The sequence below is a fragment of the Podarcis raffonei genome, chromosome 7 (genome assembly GCF_027172205.1).
Source record: "Podarcis raffonei isolate rPodRaf1 chromosome 7, rPodRaf1.pri, whole genome shotgun sequence".
Taxonomy (NCBI): Eukaryota; Metazoa; Chordata; class Lepidosauria; order Squamata; family Lacertidae; genus Podarcis; species Podarcis raffonei.
In genome coordinates this window covers 68,618,055-68,642,035 of record NC_070608.1, presented here as the reverse complement: position 1 = coordinate 68,642,035, position 23,981 = coordinate 68,618,055, and the positions used below count along the sequence as shown (strand labels likewise).

General features: G+C 44.7%; 1 long non-coding RNA gene across 2 annotated transcripts in view; it reads left to right on the top strand.

Moving 5' to 3' along the window:
• LOC128417876 (uncharacterized) overlaps positions 1–21,616 on the top strand; it is a 28,566-nt gene extending 6,950 nt beyond the window's left edge. For both annotated transcript variants that reach the window (XR_008331578.1, XR_008331579.1), the window contains exon 2: positions 21,458–21,616. This is a non-coding gene — a long non-coding RNA (uncharacterized LOC128417876). The remainder of the gene's footprint in view (positions 1–21,457) is intronic.
• The last annotated feature ends 2,365 nt before the right edge of the window (positions 21,617–23,981 follow it).

Genomic DNA, 23,981 nt, shown 5'->3' with positions numbered 1-23,981 from the left:
TTAATCATTCAAAGGACGGACTGACGACATTGCAGCTTGGCTGATGTGGCTGACTACTATATGGACAGAGTCTCTATGACCGTATATTTGTATATTGCAAGGAGCCTTTTACCTTAATGAGGAATTGCTCTAAGAGTGTTGTTTATAGCACTCAGAGATTCAATCAGCATTTTAGGTCTCTAGAACAGAATAATATAATGCCTAGATGTCCCACATAAATAACACAGAACCATAAATGGTGTGTACACTCAGAGATTCCAGTTATTTAAAGCATGCCTTCTATCTGGAGCAGTAACTAACTTTATGCAATCTGCAATGCCCAGGAGAGTTGGACGGAAAACTTGATGCTGGCCAAACCTTTTTATGTGCAAATTTGAAAAATGAGAGGTGTCAAATTTCTTTGGCCTAGAAATGCTGATTTTAGGATTTTCCTGTTGTGTTCAGTGAGGTTTGTAGGTTAATTTTGGAGTTAATTAAAGTGTGTGCTCACTTATGGGAGTTACTGCACAGTTCATCAAATCTGCAACTCTGCTCTTAAAAAAAACCCCCAACCTAAACATTTAAAGATAACTCCGAGTTTCTCAAATCACACATGATAAAACTGAGTTTCTAAGAAACACCTGAAGGTAAGGTCTGAATTCATGGGCCAAACTGGACCTAATGTTAATTCCGTGACTTACAATTAATTGTCCATGCTTTATGTAATGTAAATAGCAGCTGCAACAGGGCATCAAGCAGCATTGGGACCATGGAGGTACATATGTGGGAAGGGATAGTACAGCCCTTTTCCTCCTGTCATGGTCCTAATGAAATCTCTCATCCAATACTGCTGTTTGTATTGGGAGGAAACCTTCCTTAGTGCCACTGGATGGTTCTCTCCCAATGCAAATAGCAGCTTTGGGTGGGGAGTTTCACTGAGGCCATCATGCATTGATGGCCATCTCAGACAAATTTTCTGAATGACCTAAGGATCCTTGGAGCTGCAAGGATGCTGAGTGTTGTTAAGAAACCCATCTTCACCTTGTGAAGCTGCAGTTCCCAGAGTGGTTTAAGAGTCAATCCCTCTTCCCAAGGAACTCTGGGAATTGTAGCTCTGTGAAGGGATTGAGGGTCTCATGATCGGGTCCTCCCTTCAAGAGGGCATGTATTGCAGTGAGACCTGGAAACCAACACCCTGTGTTGTGGGTGGGTACGATTGGTCAGCCACAACACCCAATTGGTAGGTCCCTTGCAGCCGGGTGCAATCTGGCCAATGGGACACAGTCCAAATGGTTCGAGGGACCTATTTATACCCATGTATGGGACCCAGAGCTTCCTCTTTTGGCATGTGCATTCAGAACATCCGCCCACCTCTCCCTACTTTTAGGGTTTTGTGCTTTACCTTGCTATGCCGTTGTGTGTCATCTGTCATTGGGACTGGGGCACGGCAGGAATTTTCCCCACTTGGCTGATTGGCTGTTGCCATTTGGGTTTCGCCTGCCGCGTAGCAAATCATCACAATTTGTAAGGTTGCGGATAGGCTCTGGTTCAGGTGATAGGGATGGGAGAACGCTATCACCATCCCTATGTGAAGGGTATTCCATTAAAGGAATCCAGGGACTCAATGGTTTGGTCAACCCCTGAGAGGGAGTTGTGCCCGTGCCTGAGTCCAGGGGGACATTTGGGTGACAGAGATAGCCTGTTCCTGGCTTTCTGCTTATCCAGGTGTTCACCCTTGGCTGACCTTTGCTGGAACCCTGGGTCAGTGCTACCTGCATGGCAGGGAGCTAGTTGAACCAGAGCCTATGCAACCACTCACTTGCTGTTATCAATAAAGTTGTGGCCTAAATTCTGCCAAAAACCAAAACCAAAATTTGAGTCAAGTGTGGATTTATTTAGGAGGGAGGTTTCTGGGTCTGAACATGCAACTCTCAGATCCCTTACAGCTCCCAGGACTCATTGGGGAGGAAGGTGTGATGGTTTAAAGCAGCAAGACACTGCTTTAAATGTATCATGCCAATGGAAACAGGAAGGATGCTGTGTTTTTTTGGTACCAGTCTCATGTTTGCCATAAGGTTATCTCCAACATCAGTCTGGAGACAATGAGCTGATTTAAAAGAAAATTGAGTAGCTTTAAGGAGAGTGTAACAGGGCATGGCTGCATCTGCCATCATTTCAGGTCAACAAATTTTGTAGAATTTGTTGAAGAATCTCCTAAGCAGAGATGACTGTGGGCATGAGTGTGTGCACCGTGGCCAATGATGGGTTTTCTGTAGCATTTTCAACTCTCTGAAAAGGCTGTCATCTTGTCTCCAGCCTGAATATGCCCCCTGCAACCTAGTCTGTCAGGAGACTGGCAGCAGAATTTGCACTAAACCGCAGTTCCAAAAATTGCCTTCAAAGACCAGGCTTCATTTCCTTCCATTGAAAGGCATTGATTTAAAGAGCAGGACAATTTATCCATCCCTTTGCCTGGCTTTTAAAGGATTGATTCCCTTATGCAACTCAGGGAGGCAAGAGAAATAATTAATAACTTAAAGAACTTCATCAAATTCCCCTCTTTCTTCTCCAAACTCACTATAAATATACAAAGCATAGATCAGATGGCACTTGGAGAATGAGGGGATGTTTTTTTTTTGGTTTTTTTAAAAGTTAATTAGTAAAGAAAAAACACAACCACTGCATTTTAAAGAAAAAATAACTGCTTTTATTTAAAGACGCTTCTTTTCAAGAATATTTTAAACAACAACTATACAGCCTATTAATAATGGAACAGATTTATCTTTTGCGGCCCCAACTATCACTGATTAAACGAACGAAATATTGGTATGATAGGAAAGTTTAATGAGATCTCATGAACAATTAACAAAAATAGCAATTCCGCATTCTTTCTTTTTAAAAATCCTGTTGGATGATGCACAAGGAAGATTTAGCTTTAAACCGCATGCTGAGAGGCAGAACAAAAGAGGACGGTAAATGCATTTTACTCTTCTTCCTAAAGCCACGATTAGCACTTTGGGATGCTTATTAACATGTACATTGCTTTGACCTGATTTACCACTGCTTTGTATTTATGCCGATGTTTTAAGCAGGTATTCAGCCGGACACTCTTTCAGCTGCAGTCATGAGCAGTCAGCTTCACATGTATGCCGTCTTTGCTTAAGGCTACGGATGGAAGTAATTCAGAGCCAGAAGATTAATTAGCCAGCTATTTGACAAATGTCTGATAAATTCATCAAAATGACAAATCAGAGCCACTCGCTGGTCTCCTTCCATAGGACATTGGAAACTGCATTACACTGGATCCACCTAGTTCAGTTCTGTCAGTAATGACTGACTGTGGCTCTGTGGGGTTTCAGGATGGAGTCTTTTCCAGCTGTACCTTCAGATACCAGAGATTGGCTTTCTGTATGCAAAACGTGTTTGTTGGAGAACAGGCAAGGACCCTCACACCATTGTTGGAAGAGGGTCCACACTGCTGGCCTGGCCCCTGTAACATCTGTTTTCTGGGGAAGGCTGTGTGTGGGTAATTGCTGGTGGGTTGATATAATAACATGCTGCCCATCTGACTGGGCTGCCACAGCATCTCTGGGCGGCTGCCAATAAACTATTAAAAACACAATAAAGCACAGAGGTGGAGCGTGAGGGGCACCTTGGGGGCCGTGGCCCAGGGCACAAATTTGTGAGGGGGCAAACAGGTGCCTCCCCCAGCAAGATCCTTCATCAGAGCCTGGCTCCATGCAAGAAGGCGCTGTGCTGTGGTATGTTTACTTGACCACAGCTCTACCCCCAGGTAGGCCTGACCCGGGGGAGGAGAGTAAGAGAGGGGGCGGCAACACTGCCGCCTGCCCTCCTTGGCTGCGGTGCACCTCACACTCAGGTCCAGTTGTATATCCCAGGATCCAAGATCGTTCATTACACCTTCAGCTGTAACATGTTACTGAAGGTTCTTTTCGAGCCTCCTATATTCAATCCTTTTGCAATCGCCTGCCCTGCACCTGGCTCCTGAAACAAATGTATTCGTAATATAAAATCTTTTTCAAACAACAACAACATGCTTATTTTTTAATACATATCTATCCCACTCTTTTGGTTCTCTTGGGGTTGAATTAATATTTTTTAATAAAAACACACACACCTTAAAAATTAAAAATAACTATACAATTTTGCCATAGCTTTTACATTAGCTTATTTACTTACTTATTTATTTGTACCTCACCTTTCTTCCAAGGAGCTCAAGCTACCATGCTCGGCTCTCCCCCTCCCCATTTAATTCTCACAACAACCCTGTGAAGCAGCTTAGGCTGAGAGATAGCAATGACTGAAGCTAGCCCTGCAAACTTCATGGTTAAGTGGGCATTTGAACCCTGGTTTCCCAGATCCTAGTCCAACACTCTCACCGCTACACCTCCCTGGCTGTACTTCTTATAGTCCTCCTGGTACTTAGGATCAAACCATGGGTCAGCAAACTAAGGTCTGTGGGCTGGATCAGGCCCAATTGCCTTATAGACCTGGCACGCGGACGGTCTGGGAATCGCCATGTGGATCACCAGCGCATGGATCGCCAATGCGGGTATTCTTTCTCTCTCCCTCCCTCTCCCTCACATGGCGGCGCTTTTCTCCTCAAGGATGGAGCAATCTTGTCCCACGCGTGGCACCATCAATGGCGGGAGTCGGCTCGCCCGCCTGCCCGCCTCAGCAGGGCAGCGCTGTGAAGGGGGCGTGTGACGCCGGCTGCTTCTGGCTGCTGCGTTTTCCTCCTGCTCCTCCTTCCTCTTCCTCAGTCCGCCCTTCCTTCCTTCTCTGTGCCCCTTTTCCGCGTCACTTCCTCACACGTTTTCTTCATCACCGTCTGCCTGCCTGCCTCTCTCCTTCATTCCACCCATGGCGTTCAGGCGGGTTGTTGCGGTGGCTGCAGCTGCTGCTTGTGGGTTGGCAGACGGCTCTGTCTTTTTCTCCGCGGTGCCTCCCTGGAAGCAGCGGCAGCAGGTGGTGAGTAACAGCTCTGTTGATGCCCCAGTTCCCCTACCTCTGTCTGAGGCTCCTGCTTCTGTCTTCGCCGGCCAACACAGCCTCCTACCCTGCCACAGCGCCTGACTGGCTGGAGAAGCCCAACTGCAGCTATTGGGACGACAACTGGGACAGGTAAAGAAGAAGAGGAAGAAGGGTTTGGATTTGATATCCCGCTTTATCACTACCTGAAGGAGTCTCAAAGCGGCTAACATTCTCCTTTCCCTTCCTCCCCCACAACAAACACTCTGTGAGGTGAGTGGGGCTGAGAGACTTCAGAGAAGTGTGAGTAGCCCAAGGTCACCCAGCAGCTGCATGTGGAGGAGCGGAAACACGAACCTGGTTCCCCAGATTACGAGACTACCGCTCTTAACCACTACACCACACTGGCCTGAAAGCAGGATCTGTCTGCAACAGCGCCCTCTTCATTTGTGATTCCTAGCAGTCACATAGTTTTTACTCTATTCAACTATTTTGAGCAATTTGATATTACTCTGCTACAAAAAACATGGCACAATGACTCTATAATGCTTAATGGATACGAATGTCAGTCATTCACAGCCACTCCCTCAATCACAAAGTTGAATGAAGAAGAAGAGGAGGAGTTTGGATTTGATATCCTGCTTTATCACTTCCCGAAGGAGTCTCAAAGCGGCTAACATTCTCCTTTCCCTCCCTCCCCCACAACAAACATCCTGTGAGGTGAGTGAGGCTGAGAGACTTCAGAGAAGTGTGACTGGCCCAAGGTCACCCAGCAGCTGCATGTGGAGGAACGGAGACGCGAACCCGGTTCACCGGATTACGAGTCTACCGCTCTTAACCACTACACCACACTGGCTCATCTTCAGGCATATTTGTGGGCAGCCGAAAATCATTCATCCCCCCCCATATAGTCCGGCCCCCCACAAGGTCTGAGGGACAGTGGACCGGCCCCCTGCTGAAAACATTTGCAGACGCCTGAACTACACATTATGTTCACATAGCCTGTTGCCTTGTTCTTACTTTACAGTAAGTCTCTCCCCCTGCCCTGCCCCAGTTCAAACTGGGACAATAGTGTGCAGGGAGGGGAGGTTTAATTCTTCTTTTTCCAGCCACGACTGCCCTGAAACTTGCCTCCCAACACGATACTGCTCAAGCTATTCCTAGGATGCTTCTTTCAAACTTCATGCTGAGGTGATGAATGACCTTGGTACCCAAAGGTGGGGAAAGATTCTTGCCACTGCAGCTTCTGGACACAGTAACTTGCACGTCTCTAAGTTGTCTGTAGTAGAAATAGCATGCACTCAATGTGACTTGGGAGCTTTGGAAATGTATTAATTTATAGGAAAGTGCAAGACAATTCTATTGTAGATTTTAGTGAAATTGATGTACGCAAGAATATTTGATACAACAGAGAAAATGTTAGCTTTGCAAGATAGAAACGACTTGCAAAATTACATGTTTTTCGAATGCATTTAATGACATTTATTTCCTGCTCCATTTATCTGAAATGTCTTGTGGCAATGAGCATCATTGGTAGGGCTTTGAAAGTGACATGCATTTGAAAACGAGGAGAGAACTCTTTTGGAGCCAAAGCTCAAGCAACATGCGACATATCTAAGAGAGGCCATCTGAGTGCCCTCTTTATAATGGGGATAGCCATCTAAATTCTCCACACTAAAGACTGTCAATTACCGTATTTTTCTGTATATAACATGCCTCCGTGTATAAGACACCCCCTATATATAAGACACCAAATTAAGAAAATGGGGGGAGATTTCAAAGCATTGTTAAGCTTTTTGGGGAGGATTGCCCAGGGTTGTTGAGCTTTTTTGGGGGGGGAATTGCCAAAAATCGCTCAACAGTTGCGCACATGGCTGAAGACCCACAGCTGCCAATCAACCGCGGCAGCAGCCAATCATCTACAGCCCACCACACAGTCACCAGCCCTATTGCCGCAGATAATCTCCTGCTCATGGCTGCAACCAATTGCCCGACCCACCTCTGCACTACCCATGTATAAGATGAAGGCAAATTTTACAGCTAATTTTAAAAGTAAAAACCCTAGTCTTATACACGGAAAAATATGGTAGATCCTGTTCACATTGCTTCTCAGCCATCTCTCCCACAAGAGAGGAAGAATACCACTGATTCAGTCCGTGGGCTGTTCTGGAGACTTAGACGTTCCAACATGCTACTCTGGAAGTGGACCTTTGCTCAGGTTGTTAATGAACAAGCAGGAGCAAGCTTTGTTTTTAAAAAAATATTTTTAAAATTGAATTTCAAGGAAAAAAGAAAAGTTTTCATGTATACTCTCAAATACATAATTTTTTTTTGGTCTTTTTGACTTCCCCTCCCGTTTTCCATGGTGAGGTTATAGCAACACTGGGTTACTTTGCACTGTGGGCATGACACACTCCGAGCCACAGTCATCCCCCCTGCAATATGGGTATAATAATGGACTTTATCTGCATTGGCATTAAGAAAGCGATTTTCAAAAATGCTTACTGTGGCATTTGCCCGTTCTTTTGAAAATGTCTGTACAGGGGGAGAGAAAGAGTTAATAGGTAGACCAATAGAAAAGCCAGAGGCGGAGCCTACCTGTTTATAAAAGGGCTTAGCCTGAGGTTTGAGTGGGTTGGTTGGGAAAAGGCAGTTGGGAAAGCAGTTGGCAGACAGTTGGAAATAGAGAGACAGTTAGTGCAGTTGGTTCTTGTGTGAGGGGAGGTAGAAGAGTTAGAGACAGTATAAAATAAGACTAAGAAGGTAAAGAGTAACAACGTTTTGAATGCAGTTAAAGTTTATTTGTGTTTGCAATACACTCTTCTTTGTTAACTTAAGAACCTGACTGAGACTAAGTGATTTACCGGGGAGGACCTGGTTGGTGGCAGCGGATTAGTGGTGTACAGGTCAATAGTTCGTGACATGACTGGGCGCTCCGTATGAATGCCACACTTACAAACTACTACTACTACTACTACTACTAATTTATTATTTATACCCCGCCCATCTGACTGGGTTTCCCCAGCCACTCTGGGCGGCTTCCAACAAAACACTAAAATACAATAACCTATTAAACATTAAAAGCTTCCCTAAACAGGGCTGCCTTCAGATGTCTCGGAGGAAAATGATTATTTATTTATTTATTTATTTGACCTGAAATACGACCTGAGTTAGAAAAATCATGAACTCCTGCTACCTTTCGTTTTTGAGTTGACGTGCTACTGTCATGACTCAGTTTGCAGTTTGGAACTGGATTCTGAACTTTGTATGTGCCCAGGTGACCAGGCCTGAGACTCTCAGCCTGGGGTGTTCCTTTGCAAGTGAATGCGGAGATATAAGGATAAACAACCAGACCGCACTGGAAGTTTAAAAACTTTATTTCCTAACCAAACTTTTACATGGCTAGCTAGGGCAGCCCTTCTCTTAAAGGTAAAGGTAAAGGTACCCCTGCCCGTACGGGCCAGTCTTGACAGACTCTGGGGTTGTGCGCCCATCTCACTTAAGAGGCCGGGGGCCAGCGCTGTCCGAAGACACTTCCGGGTCACGTGGCCAGCGTGACAAAGCTGCATCTGGCGAGCCAGCGCAGCACACGGAAACGCCGTTTACCTTCCCACCAGAGCGGTCCCTATTTATCTACTTGCACCCGGAGGTGCTTTCGAACTGCTAGGTTGGCAGGCGCTGGGACCGAGCAACGGGAGCGCACCCCGCCGCAGGGATTCGAACCGCCGACCTTTCGATCGGCAAGCCCTAGGCGCTGAGGCTTTTACCCACAGCGCCACCCGCGTTAAAAGGGAAATAGAAATGGGATAGAAAGAGCCATCCTATCTAAGCGGAGTAACCCTAATCCGCACAAATACCAAGAGTGGGGTGAAACTCGCAAAGGATCGTGGCTAGGGATCCTTGTAGAAGCAAAAATAGAGAAAGGTGAGGCATTGGCGAGGGAGGTGCCTGCAGACACCTGTTGCCTCTTTGGGTTTTGCTACTTCCCTGCTTGGCAGTAAGAGATAGCCAACATGGGATGGAGAAGGAAGTCCTATACCCAAGGATCTGGAATGCCATAAGGTTGCAAAAGCAGCAAATCCATTGCCCCAAACCAGGTTTGTCTCCATATTGTCCTCTTCTCATGCATGGGAACATAATTCATCATGTAGGTCCAAAACAAATAGCAAAATCCAGAATACTTGCATTACAGTTACAGCTTGATCTTCACCCCTCACTTTTTCAAGCCGCACCCTGTTTTCTTGTTCTCAGCCTCTGTAAGTAAAAACCAAGCATAATGCATACATACATACAAACAAATGTATCCTTTTAGTTATTTAGTTGCCAAGCAGTTGCTAAGGCTCTTTATTGGTAAGGTTGAATTGCTCCTGCTAAACTTCATTTATTATGCTAAGTTTTCAGCCTATCTGGGTTACAGACACTTAATCTTTAAATGAAAGGCGAGGACAGAATTGAGCAGTTTGCTACTTGTACTAAAAGCATTATATGTCATAAAGACTGAATGTGTCATGAGCATAAATGCCTCAGAAAAGCACTGATTTACTAGGTGGCCAAATACACGAGTTTGTCCTGGCACTTCTGCTTTCTTAGGGTTGCAAACTTCCTAGAACCATGTTTCAATAATTGTTGTTGTTGTTTAGTCGTGTCCGACTCTTCATGACCCCATGGACCAAAGCATGTCAGGCACTCCTGTCTTCTACTACCTCCCGCAGTTTCATCAAACTCATGTGGGGCGCTTCGAGAACACTGTCCAACCATCTCGTCCTCTGTCGTCCCCTTCTCCTTGTGCCCTCCATCTTTCTCAACATCAGGGTCTTTTCCAGGGAGTCTTCTCTTCTCATGAGGTGGCCAAAGTATTGGAGCCTCAGCTTCACAATCTGTCCTTCCAGTGAGCACTCAGGGCTGATTTCCTTAAGAATGGATAGGTTTGATCTTCTTGCAGTCCATGGGACTCTCAAGAGTCTCCTCCAACACCATAATTCAAAAGCATCAATTCTTTGGCGATCAGCCTTCTTTATGGTCCAGCTCTCACTTCCATACATCACTACTGGGAAAACCATAGCTTTAACTATACGGACCTTTGTTGGCAAGGTGATACAATATGCCTTTTAATTGTGACATTACTCCCCAATCACAGGTAGAGGCCTCAGTTTTCTATGGAGTATTAAACACTTTACCAGGAAAGACCTGCAGGGAAAAAATTCAAAATCAAAATTCTAGATCAAGGGTTACCAAACCGTGGTCAGCTGAATTGTTTTTGAGGTTTTTCCCCCCTAAATGACACAAATGGCATGTTTGTGGATTTGTTACTCAACAAGGGGAAACAACACATTAATTGCATTGAATACGCATAATGATTTTTAATTGTATTTGAATTCCTTCTTTTATTTCTCATATTGTGTTTTATTGCATTACAGTTTGAATTCTATGGAAGAGAGTATCCACACTACAGGAATGGAAAATGCAAATACTAATGATCTCCACATAAAAACAAGCATCAAACATGGGTGTCCATGCAGGGAGCGTTCACCCTCCCCATGAACCATATCTCTCAGATTCCTGGTTTTCTTTCTTTCTTTCCTTCTTTCTTTCTTTCTTTCTTTCTTTCTTTCTTTCTTTCTTTCTTTCTTTCATATTTCTTTATTTCTTTATTTCTTGCAAAAGAGCAAGCTCCAAGCATCTGCAGAACCTGAGATATGACACAAAATGTGTATTCTCCCCATTGCCTTTGTGAGAAGCTAGCTAGTTTCCGCCTTTCAGAGCTTTTAGCCAATGATTGAAGTCACCGCAATGACTGACATTTAGGAAAGCAGGTCTAGCCAATTAGAAGGCTAAAGTGGAACACTAATTATCTAGACCAGGCTTCCTCAAACTCGGCCCTCCAGATGTTTTTGGGATACAACTCCCATGATCCTTGGCTAGCAGGACCTGTGCTCAGGGATGATGGGAATTATAGTCTCAAAACATCTGGAGGGCCGAGTTTGAGAAAGCCTGATCTAGACCAAAGGTTTCCACGTCTTTCCCACTGACCACTTGAAAGTTGCTGTGGGTCTTGGTGAGCTCCCCCCATTTAATTGAGTTTTTTCCTGGTACATTTGTCTGTAAATATTGTAAGCGGCATTTCAAGTCTAGTCATAAAATGTGTTACACCCCCCCCCATGTTTTAGAAGTTCTTACTTTTATCTATAAGTAGGGTTGCCATATATCTAGAATTTCCCGGACATTTTCAGAATATTGCAGCTGCAAGCAGAGTCTGGGTGTAAATGTCCAGGAAAATCCAGATGTATGGCAGCCCATGTCGGCCATGTTGTTCTTGTCGATTTTCCTCAGAAAAAGCTCAAAAATGCCTCATTCATTTGTGATTTTCAACTTTGGCCAAACTTGAAAAATAGCTCAACAACTTTTCTGACCGGATTGCGGCAACCCTACTATAAGCTGTCTTGAGGAAAATATGTAAGAATAAGAACAACAACATACTAAGTAAAAAGAAAAAGACAAGAAAATGTAAACCAAGCCAGGTAAAAATCATCATTAAAATCAATAAATACAACCAGTTAATACACCTTCCGCCTACCAGCAGAAGTTCATCAGAGATGGGGATAGCCGGGTCTGCTTTGGCAAGCAGTTTCAGATATAAAGCCTACATTAGCCAGAACATTGCTCTGATTTAAAATTGGCTCCCTTCTACTTTCCTCCCATTAATTGGAAGCCACACTTTCCCAAGATACTTCACTGTCTCCCACACATGTCTATTATTAATGCACCCTTTGTGAATAAGGCATCTTCGTTTCATCGCCCCCAGGTTCCTTCCACAATTCCTATACTTTTATGGTTTTGCTTTTGTTAGCATCTTTCCTTTTTCCTTTTTTTTAATAAAAAAAGGTGGTTAAAAAGCTTGCGACATCAATGTCAACCCGTTACAAGTGACAAGAAAATTACGTAAAATGCCGCGCATGCAATTATAGTTGGGGGCCTTGTCGGTTTGCGGCACAATACGAATGACATGGCTAATTTTGTGCTCTACCTTTAGTTGCACTTAGGGGGGGGGAATATTCCATCGTTTCCTGAGCAACAACAGGGGTGTCGAACGTTTTGACGCTGCTGTCAGCATCCGGCCTCACGCTAAGCAGGATTAGCGCTGGCTGCTATCTGCAGTGCTTTTCAGGAGGGAGTGCACAACACTGGCTGGCAGGGTAAAAAGCAAGACCATTGAGCTCAAGGCTGTCACGTCCTGTGGCATCCTGTGAGGGCCAGCTTACAGTTCTGAATCTCTTCACATTTGTGTATGCAGGGCCGGATTTAGGTTTGGTGAGGCCCTAAGCTACTGAATGCAGGCTGCGCAGCTATCCCAAAAGCCAGAACAGCAAGAGGGATTGCTGCTTTCACTGCGTAGCGATCCCTCTTGCTGTTCTGGCTTCTGAGATTCAGAATATTTTTTTTCTTGTTTTCCTCCTCTAAGAACTAGGTGCATAAATTACCAGCGCCACCCATGTCCCAACAATAAAGATACAAACAATTAATACAAATAACAGCAAAAATTAAGCAGATCCAAGATGAAAACTTGGAACGCAAGAAAAGCCCCCATCTCAAGAGTCTCTAGGCCTTCTGAGCAGCAGAAGTCTTGTTGGGGTCCAAGACCTGTCCTGCCATCTTCCCAAAGCCCGCCTGGTTTTGAGAAGGGGGCAGCAGGGCTCCAGCATCCTGTCAGAGGCCTAGCACCTCCATCCCAAAGCCCAGGAAGCTTCTGCCCAGCTTAGGGAGGAAGGCATGATGCTCACTAACGTGACATTGGGATGTTACAAAGTCACATGCGCGACTCCACAAGCTGGCGCCTCTGGCCCTAATTTCCCCCTACAAAAAAATTCACTGCATGCCACTGCACTGTTCTCAACCTGATGCTCTCCCAGTGTTGCTGCTGCCCTGCCTCAACACAGTCCTGGCATGGAGCAACACAACCACAACCTGTTGGGTAGGGTGGAGTGGCAGTGAACTTCCTCGTGCACCATGAATCACAGCCACTGCATGATTTCTCTCGCTGTTGTGAGGAGAAAGCAGCAGCCAAGAGGGGGAAATGTCACTGGTGTAGCAAATGCTGGTGGACTGGAATTTATTATTATTATTTTTTAATAGAAGAAGTGAAGACTTCCAGAAAACTTGGTACTGGATTGTAGCCTAAGTGTTTCTTGGAGATAAAATTGTTCCCCACTGAAATTGCTAGTTTCTATCCCAAGATGATGACTGAAGAATATTCAGACCAGCTCTAGTATTTTAGTGAAAATGCCAAAATAAATGAGCATCCATCTAGTAAAGTGTTGTTTTTTTTAAAGGCAAGAGTAGCTAAGTGTGGATAGCCTTTATTATTCAGCCACAGTTGTGCCAGAATATTGTTAGAAAAATTGTCCCGTCCTAAGGCCATGTTGTGTTTGAATTGTTTTCTGGAGTTCAGAAAAATATGTGACTTTGTTTTCTTTTGGGTTATGCCTTTTTGTGTCTCTCACCCCCCCCCAATGTTATCTGTCATAGATGTATTAGGTGGCAATCCTATACTCAATTATACCTGGGAGTAAGTCCTCTTGAACCCAGTGGGGCTTACTCCTGAGTAGGCACACGAAGCTTTATGTCTGTGGCAATAACTGTTAAGTGTGTGTGCATGAATATCTGATCAGAGACACCATAAATTGAACCCAGTGGTTCAGTAATGATCTATAATGGGTGAGCATCTCTTCTTTATGTTAATGACATCAACTAATGAAATATACAGCGAGCCCATAAAAGCAGTAGGTTTCTGAAGACGTGTTTATGTGAAATGCAAACACAAATTTATTTTGGTGTTTTTTTGTGGAAAACTGTCACGCATTGAAAAGAATGTTGTTAACTGTCTGTCAATAGTTACTAATGCCATCGTATTAGCTGCATTGAAGTGCATAAAAAATGGGAGAATGGCAATATATATCTTTCTTTGATAGGAAACTCTCAGTTTCCAGATATATTTCAAGAGTTTGGGCTCAGATGCACCCTGTTTTGAGCCTCATCAGGTGTTCCAGCAGCAAGTAAAATAGTCACATGAGGAGGGGCGAGAGGAGTCATGTGAGGAGTCATGTGAAGAGGGCAAGTGGGATGAATGTGCTAGCTTCTCCCTTATAGTCATTCCTGTTTGGAGGCTTCCCACTGCACCAACTCCTAGAAAGCAACGAAGCAATGATGAGGATGGTTGAGATTGTGTGCGCTGCCTTGCCCCTGTAATTGAGGGGGCTAGGGCCACGTGATGTCAGCCCACCGTGTGTGCACCCCCCCATGGCATGCTGACATCACTCACACAAACCAGGAGGGGTGCTGCTGTGTTGTGTGGCCACCCTGTGGCTTGCACACATGACACAAGCAAGCCCCACAGCATGCGCACACAGCCGCTGCAGAACTTTGAGTGGAGTCAGCCCCCTCACTGAATTCCGGCCCCCTCCCTAGATAGTGTGCCTGGTTATGCACTTATCCCAACGACCCCCTGTGGCGATCACACAGGGTCCCCGGACGTTTGACGGTCTATTGATCCCTGTGCCACCACTGTGCCCGCTTCCCCGCTGCCACCAACCCGTTACTCTCGGGTACACACTGAGACCAGACAGTTGTTTAAATTGACCCAAATAAACAAGTTTATTTTATAAGTATTAACAAGTTTATGGTTTCTCAGATAATATTCTGGTCAGTTTCTTAACTTTAGTTTCTTTACCGGCCTATACCTTCCTAATACCTTCTGACTGATTATCTCAACTGTTTGACTGACTCCTCTTAACAGATTCTCTCACTCTCTCACATCAGACTAGCCCAACCCACTGACTTATCCTATCTCTTCTCTAACTCCAGACTCTTCTTAACAACTCCAACTCTAACTCCTCCCCTTGGGTTACTATTGGTTAGGCATTTTACAATTAGTTAACCCTTTCCTTATGAACCCAGTATGATGTCACACACCTAGGTGGGCATACGCCACACCCCCCTATATGATTCTTGACCTGCTGATGGGACACTGAAGAGGGCTTTAGAAATAGACCAAAGTGTGGTTCTTCTCACACGGTGAGGAAATGATCTCGTCTTCAGCATCCCCTTTTCAATTACTTCCGTTGCTCCCATCTTACCCCAAATTCCTTGGCATGTGAAAAAAGCATCTTGCATGGACTTGCTTAGGGCATCTAGTCTGGACAGCAATCTTAAACATATCTGGAAAGTATGTCCCAGGTACTTCTGAGCACACATAAATAGGACTGGGCTCCCTCCTTTCTGGTATAAAAGACTTGGAGTTTCCCTCTTTTCCAACTGCCCTCTCTTTTGTGTCTGTTCAAAGCTCATCTCTCATTTGTTGTAAATGGTTGTATGGGATAACCATGCACAGCTCTCTCCCGATAGCCAGTCCCAAACTAGGACTGCATCATTCCATAGGTTATGTAGTGACCTCATGGAACTGAGGGAAAGGGACATTGTTAGTTCAGATGGGGACAGCAGGGAACATAGGGCCACCCTCTTAATCAAGAACGGGTTAATATGTGTGACTCTCCTGCCCCGCATGTGTTACTAGGCAAACATGTGGCATATGAATCTTTAAAAAGTCTAAAACAATACTCATGCTTTCCATATTTATAAGTAAAAGGTTGCCCCGGGGGAAGGTGGGAGGTGGTGTTGCTTAGCAACCAGCAATTTTAGTCTGGAATTTTTTTTTTTTTTTAAAGCCTCATAAGAACAGAGCAGATGGAAGGGGTAAGGGGATATGTACCTAGTGACTTGGAGCGAGAAACAAGAGAAGGAATTAGTGGGAATGAAACAAGGAGCTCAAGTGACTTAGGAGGACTCCGGATAAGAGTTCCTTAAGATCTACTGATGTACTTTTCTTTACTGTGCCACACTGAAAACTTCACTCCTGAAGTAAGGCTTGTCAGATAAGACCATTTTCATTTGGTGTGGGTTTCATTTGTGCTCCATGATAGGCTTAATCCCCTCTTCTTCTTTTTTGCAGATTTTTAAAAAAAGAAACAAATTGTATTCAAATGGTTTACATTTTGTATGTATCCTTTCCCTAAACTACACATTTTGGTATGGTTTTCAGTGTGTAGTACCCCGTAAACTGGATTATGGAGAAAACTAGAAAACTAAAAATAGAGAGTTCCAGAAAGACATCTACTTCTGCTTCATTGACTATGCAAAAGCCTTTGACTGTGTCGACCACAGCAAACTATGGCAAGTTCTTAAAGAAATGGGAGTGCCTGATCACCTCATCTGTCTCCTGAGAAATCTCTATGTGGGACAAGAAGCTACAGTTAGAACTGGATATGGAACAACTGACTGGTTCAAAATTGTGAAAGGAGTACGACAAGGCTGTATATTGTCTCCCGGCTTATTTAACTTATATGCAGAATTCATCATGCAAAAGGCTGGGCTGGATGAATCCCTAACTGGAATTAAGATTGCTGGAAGCAATATCAACAACCTCAGATATGCAGATGACACAACCTTGATGGCAGAAAGTGAGGAGGAATTAAAGAACCTTTTAATGAGGGTGAAAGAGGAGAGCACAAAATATGGTCTGCTGAGGCTCCAATACTTTGGCCACCTCATGAGAAGAAAAGACTCCCTGGAAAAGACCCTGATGTTGGGAAAGATGGAGGGCACAAGGAGAAGGGGACGACAGAGGACGAGATGGTTGGATAGTATTCGCGAAGCTACCAGCATGAGTTTGACCAAACTGCGGGAGGCAGTGGAAGACAGAAGTGCCTGGCGTGCTCTGGTCTATAGGGTCACGAAGAGTCGGACACGACTAAATGACTAAACAACAACAACCCCGTAAACTAGCCTGCTGCCCTCTGTTGTAATGAAGGACACTCCCACCATTGAATTAAGATCCAGTTGCCTTCTGATCTGCTTCTGTAAGTGTAAAGAGGAGGCTGCCATCTTGTTTTCCACCACAGGGGCCGAGTAGAGATTTTGCTCACCTATCGATCCCCAGTCAAGAAATCTCCTTTTCCTTCTCTAATCATCTTTCCCCCTTACCTGAAACGGTTCATGTAGAAAACCCGATAATTTCCTCAAGGATAAGTTGGCAATTCACCAGCTGTTCCTATTTAATCTTAACCATTGGCATGTGTGTTTAAGCCTAATACATGCTTTGAGTCTGGGTAACGGAGGCGTAATCTTTGTCGCTAAAGAAAAAGCCACCTTTGCCATTATCGTTCTGCACCTAAATCACCCCTTAATATTAAAGCAAAGGAGTGTTTGTTTTTCATAATGACTTGTTAAAATATTCAGTATAAAATGCAAATACAAATGTGTACTCTCCTATGGGCTACCAAAGGTGATTTGTCAAAAATGATCACACTCATTTCCTTTCCTCCACAGGCAGAAAATTAACACTGAAACACTCAACTCTGCTATAGTAACTTTTCCCTGTATTTGCTTGTTTATAAGCCCAGAGAGCAATTTCCATTTATTCACTGTGAGCCTGGGAGGAGGGATTGAACTTCTCCTTGGCACTTTGTCGTCGTACTGTAATGTCAGCATCCATTATAAGCAGCAGATGTTTGGTAATGATAATTTAGTAATGAATAGGTGTGTGTGGAGCCCCCTGAGGAATTTCTCCGGCTGTAAACGCTTCCCTTGAAATTCTTCAGGAACCTCCATGTTTGCTTGGCCTTTTTGCTTCAGGTAAAATATGGCGGCAACCAGTGCTTTTTTTCTTCTTAAAAAAATGTTTCGGGGTACTCTCATTTTGACTCAAGAAAATCACCATTTTATAGTCCAAATCAGGAAAAATAAATACAGTGGTACCTCAGTTTACAAACTTAATCCGTTCCGGAAATCTGTTCTTAAACCGAAACCGTTCTTAAACCCAGGTTCGCTTTACCTAATGAGGTCTCGCCGCCGCCAGTGCCCTTCCACCGTTCGGATTCCGTTCTTAGACCGAGGTAAAGTTCTCAAACCAGGACACTATTTCCGGTTTTGTGGAGTTTGTAAACCAAATCGTTCTTAAACCGGACTGTTCTTAAACCGAGATACCACTGTACCATAAATGGACGAAAGTACAAATATTCACAAAATGTTTAGGGGTACGTGTACCCCTTCGTCCCCCCCCAGAAAAAAGCACTGGTGGCAACTCTTACAATGTAGTCCAGCACAATGAAGCCAAGGTTACTATGCAGTCATTTTACTAGTAGTTATTACATGGCAGGAGAAGATGCATATTTAAAAAGTTCTCTGTGTATGCAGGCAGTGGCGTCGCAATGGGGGTGGTGGTTTGCCCTGGGTCTGCCATGTCTGGGAGAGGTGACAAGAAGGCATCCTGTGGGGGCTCGCAGTGGCGCAAGCAGCCATCGTGCCACCGCAGCGGCATGTGGACGATCTTCCGTTCGCGGCTGCAGCCGTGAGCAGAGGATCCCAGCACCAGCGGCAAACCGCTATGTACAGCGCATGTGCAACATCGCATGCATGCGCTGTGTGTAACGATGCCACACATGCACTGTACATAACGGTTTGCCGCCGGCACCACTCGAGCACTGTACGGATGGTGGTGGGATTCCTTCATCGCCACTACAGCCGCATGTAGAGGATCCTCCGTTCATGGCTGTAGTGGCGACGGAGGGATCCTGGCACCGTCCGTACAAGCTTTACAAGTGAGGGGGCTAGGAAGATGGCTTTGTGGTCCAGCATAGGAATGATGGGTGCTTCATATTATTGAATTCCTGTTCCACAAAGAAGAAGACTTTGAGCTCTTTGCTCTCCTACTTTTAAGGCCTCCCAGGTTCTGGGTGATGGTGGGTCTGGAATGCTTTCTAATGACATGTCAGCCAGCTGCTGCTCTGGCTCTGCCTGCTCCTCCTCTCCCACAATTTCCCAGCTTTCCCCCTCATCTGCCTCTGAGCTGCGACCTTCCTCAAACCCCTGTTTTAAATCTATACTGTCTTCCTCTTCCTCCTCCCTGGAAGGGTCAGGATGGGGAAGTGGTCTCCACCTTTCTTTCTCCTCTGCCCAGTCCCCAACATTTGCCCTTGATCATTGGCTCAACTTTCTCTCTGCCTCCAGTTTCCACAGTAGGTTTTGTACCCCAGACTGTGTTGTGACCCATTTGCTTTGTCCCATACATGCTAATGGGAGACATTGAGAACCGGGCGTATTTGCGTAACACAATAATTTTGCGTGGGTGCCTATTTTTTTTATCAGTCCAGAGCATGACAGTACCTTGTGATGGCAGCTTGGGAGGTGGCTCTTCCTATAGCCAAGCAAAATGGCTGTTCACCTGTTGGGTGGAATCAGGTTGGGCTTTTGTTGTATTTGCAAGGACCCATTGTGAGCATCAATATGTTCTCTTCATAGTGAGGCTTATAATTCTCTAGGTGCTCATGTTAGTGGAATCCAAGTGATCCATGTTTGGGGTAGAGGGCATCCACAATGGCAGAACTTTCACCATAAGTTGAATGCCAATAAATCACTTATATGGCTAAAGGTAAAGTTGTTGAGTTTGGGGACACCCTTTTGTGAAAACTACCGTTGATTCTTGCTCCCAGATTACTTTGTGCCATTGAGAATCAAGCATGATCCTTGATTTGCATACACTCACCCCTTCTTCCATTTAGTCCCAACTAAAACAGAAAGTATCTGTGACCCTAAATGGAGTTAGTACATCACCTGGCCTTTCGTAGCACAAGGCCATCACAGGAGCTATTGGCACCAAGCCAAAGACAAGTAGTACACTGTAGAGTAAAAGGTAAAGGACCCCTGGACGGTTAACTCCAGTCAAAGGCGACTATGGGGTTGGGTGGTCATCTCACTTTCAGGATGAGGGAGACGGCATTTGTCCACAGACAACTTTCCGGGTCATGTGGCCAACAGGACTAAACTGCTTCTGGCACACAGAGGGCCGTGCCGAGTGCCAGAGCGCACAGAAACACCATATACCTTCCCGCTGCAGCGGTACCTATTTATCTACTTGCACTGGCATGCTTTCGAACTGCTAGGTTGGCAGAAGCTGTGACAGAGCAATGGGAGCTCACCTCATTGCGGGGATTCAAACCGCTGACCTTCCAATCGGCAAGCCCAAGAGGCTCAGTGGTTTAGACCACAGTGTCATCCACTGTAGAGTAAAATGGGTTCCTTTGCCATGATTTGCTCTTGATGAAACCCAAACTGCCACCACCACCCCTTGCCCACATTATATCCTGTGGCTGCTAGTTCTCATAATGTTCTCTGATCATTTACCAAATAGTAATCTCTTAATACATAAAGCTTTCCCATCAAGAATTCCTAGTATTATGCTTATTTTGCTCTAGTCCTCTGGGATCTTCCTATCTTCCAAGAGATGAAGAGCATAATTGCCCATGACTCCATGATTACTGCACCTATTCCCCCCCCCTACTCTTGGGCAAATTTCATTTAGACTCTTCTGACATCTGAACATCCACAATAACTGAATACATTCATTAATCTGTATCTTCCCTTTACAGGCCTGCAGCTTTCCTTGTTAACGTTGACTAAAAGCCTGGCTCGAGCCTCCATTTTGTCACCTCTTATTGCTTTGTGTTCCTTACATTACAATCGTCTCATGTTTTCCGTCCCACAGCTTTAAAGCCTTGCCTTACATCACCATATTTCCAAGCTTTGTATTACTAATTGCCATTTTTTTCATAATTTTTGTCTTCCTAATGCTGCGGCCGCTCGCTCCTCTTTTGTGCTCAGCTGAAGTAATCGCGCGTCTCCTCTCTGTAAAAGCACTTTCAATTCTCAGCTAATTAAAAACATTTCTTATATGACCATGCTGATTTCTTCCTCGGTCTTTTTATTTTTCTCTCCTTTGGCAAAATGGCTTCCTGCTATCAACATCGTGCTTCTCTTGAACCTCAGTCTTGAGCATGTGGGGAAAGTTCTGCTATGTAGACATAACTTGCTTTCAGGTAGCTGTGCTTAGGAGAATGGCTTTGGAAACAGGGAGAGAACTATTGACTGGTCACTTGGGTTGAGAAAAGAAACTAGGGGTGTCCAACAACCTCTCAGAAGACATTTTCTGAGGGGTTTGTTGTAGTTTTCTTACCACACTTGGACAAAGATGGATCTAGGCTCATTAAAGTAAAGGTAGAGATACCCCTGCCCGTACGGGCCAGTCTTGGCAGACTCTAGGGTTGTGCGCCCATCTCACTTAAGAGGCCGGGGGCCAGCGCTGTCCGGAGACACTTCCAGGTCACGTGGCCAGCGTGACAAAGCTGCATCTGGCGAGCCAGCGCAGCACACGGAAACGCCGTTTACCTTCCCGCCAGTAAGCGGTCCCTATTTATCTACTTGCACCCATTACTAGGCTCATTACTAAGCTACATATCTGGTCCTTCAGAAGAAATACAACCCCATCTCTGGGGTTGTCCTGACAAGCAGTCAAACTATTCTCATTCTCTCTCTCTCTCTCTCTGTCTCTCTCTCTCTCTCTCTCTCTCTCTCTCTCTCTCTCTCTCTCTCTGTCTCTCAGAGTCGCCATCTTGCTGGGGTCCATTACTGTTGTTGTTTCCTGTATTTGAAACCCTCCTGAGCTTTCCTAGGACATGAGGTCTCCTCACCATCTCACTGACAAGTATTACCAGATAGCTTACCACTACTCCCTCAATAAAGAAACAGTTCAGCTCTTTAATACCATATTTCCCATATCTTTTGGTAGTAAAGAATCTATATTTCTTGCATTACAAATTCACTACAAACACGAATAAGACATAACGAAGACTATCTCTTTTTTATGCTGGGCAATGTGTGTGTAAATAAGAGCAGGGACAAAATTACGCACAGTGTTTTGTGAACATTTATCCATGGAAACCATCCCGTGTTGATTTGGATTATTTTAAGCAGAGGTTATCCATCATGGATGCTCCAGTTGAGATTCCTGAATTGCAGGGGCTGGACTAGATGAACTGCCATCTTCTGTGTATAAATCAGTTTAACACAGATTCCTCTTCCATCCAAAGCTGAAGTGATGCAGGTGTCAGGAAGGCATCTCTGCCCTGCTACACAGGCCGCTACTGAACGGTATGATATCATTGTGGAGAAGGCACCAAGCAACTGCATCCAAAAAGAGGCCATTTCAAGTAGAGAGCCAGTGTGGTGTAGTGGTTAAGAGCGGTAGCCTTGTAATCTGGTGAACCGGGTTCACGTCTCCGCTCCTCCACCTGCAGCTGCTGGGTGACCTTGGGCTAGTCACACTTCTCTGAAGTCTCTCAGCCTCACTCACCTCACAGAGTGTTTGTTGTGGGGGAGGAAGGGAAAGGAGATTGTTGGCCACTTTGAGACTCCTTTGGGTAGTGATAAAACAGGATATCAGATCCAAACTCTTCTTCTTCTTCTGGCCTTCTTCTTCTTCTGGCCTTCTTCTTCTTCTGGCCTTGCTAACATATAGGTAAAGGTAAAGGGACCCCTGACCATTAGGTCCAGTCGTGACTGACTCTGGGGTTGCGGCGCTCATCTTGCTTTATTGGCCCAGGGAGCCAGCGTTAGTCTGCAGACAGCTTCCAGGTCATGTGGCCAGCATGACTAAGCCGCTTCTGGAGAACCAGAGCAGCACATGGAAACACCGTTTACCTTCCCGCCAGAGCGGTACCTATTTATCTACTTGCACTTTGACGTGCTTTCAAACTGCTAGGTTGGCAGGAGCAGGGCCCGAGCAATGGGAGCTCACCCCGTCGCAGGGATTTGAACCGCCAAACTTCTGATCGGCAAGTCCTAGGCTCTGTGGTTTAAGCATATAGACGCTAACATATAGAATAGCTTAAATCTGAAAGTGATAACCAGAGCAGACTGAATAGGGCAGAGGCAGTGTGGAAGACTTCTAGAACACTGGTTTTCAAAGTCTATGGAGATTCTGGGATCCCCAAAAAGCTTATTGGTATTACTCAGGGAGACGTTTCATTAGTGGTGGGTGCACGTCCTAGAAGATGTCCCAGAATGCTTTGTGTTCTGGGCTACCCCACATATTTGAAAACCACTGCAAAAACACATTATAAGCAATATTATCTATGGGATTCCAATGTTTTGTTTCTTGAGCTCTTCTCTCCTATCCTTCTGCTATCATTCCCCATGAGGCTTAGTCTCTTCTTGAAGGTGTCATGGTTTGCACCAAAAACCCAGGGCAGAATTCTATGGAATGGCCAACAGCAGCTTAGCTCAGATCCTTTGCATGAACATCTCTGGTATCTCACCAATCAGTTTCTACTTTGGTTTATATATTTATATTATGATGTACATTAGGTTTGAAATAGGAGAGTGAAAGTTTGGAACATGTCTTACAAATGAATGCGTGAGTTCCAGGGCCCTCTCATTTTTATAAATTAAATCCTGGTTTTGGTATAATAGATACCAAATGGAACATATTTTTAATGAAAACCAATTGTGTTTCCCAAGGATGTTTGGTGCATTGTGATGCCAATCTATTCACACAGCATAATGCAAGTTATGGAGCTATTTTTTAAAGAAGAAGAGCATGAAATGGCATGTCTGCAATAAAGAGATTTTCTATAAGGCCATTTCTTGCATTGTTCCAGATCAGTCTTGGAAATAAAACATTAGAGCTCTCGATTCCTTCTCTGTGTTGCTCTAATGTGCAGTTCAAGGTAGTTTTCATTTTAGTTTTCATTGGTTTGAATGGCTGAATATTCAAACGCAGTTTGTGGTGGGAATGTACTGAAGTGAGCAGCTGTGTGCTACTTATGCTGTGTTTCTTCTTCCTTTTAAAGTACGCCTTCCAATGCAATATGTGAAGGAAACAAATAATACAGACCTAAATTATATGCATGATGAGGATCACAGGCACCCATCCAAACTATTGCCTTCATAGTCATAAAGAGCGCAATTTAAGTCAAGGTTCCTTTTGTCCAGACTTTCTGGGAATATGCCATGATTATTTACATTCTGCATAGGATTTTAAAGATTGGTTTTCTTTGTTTCCTGTCCATTGTATTTTCTTGCTTTTATCATGTTGTAACCTTGCCCTAGAACCATTGACAAAGGGC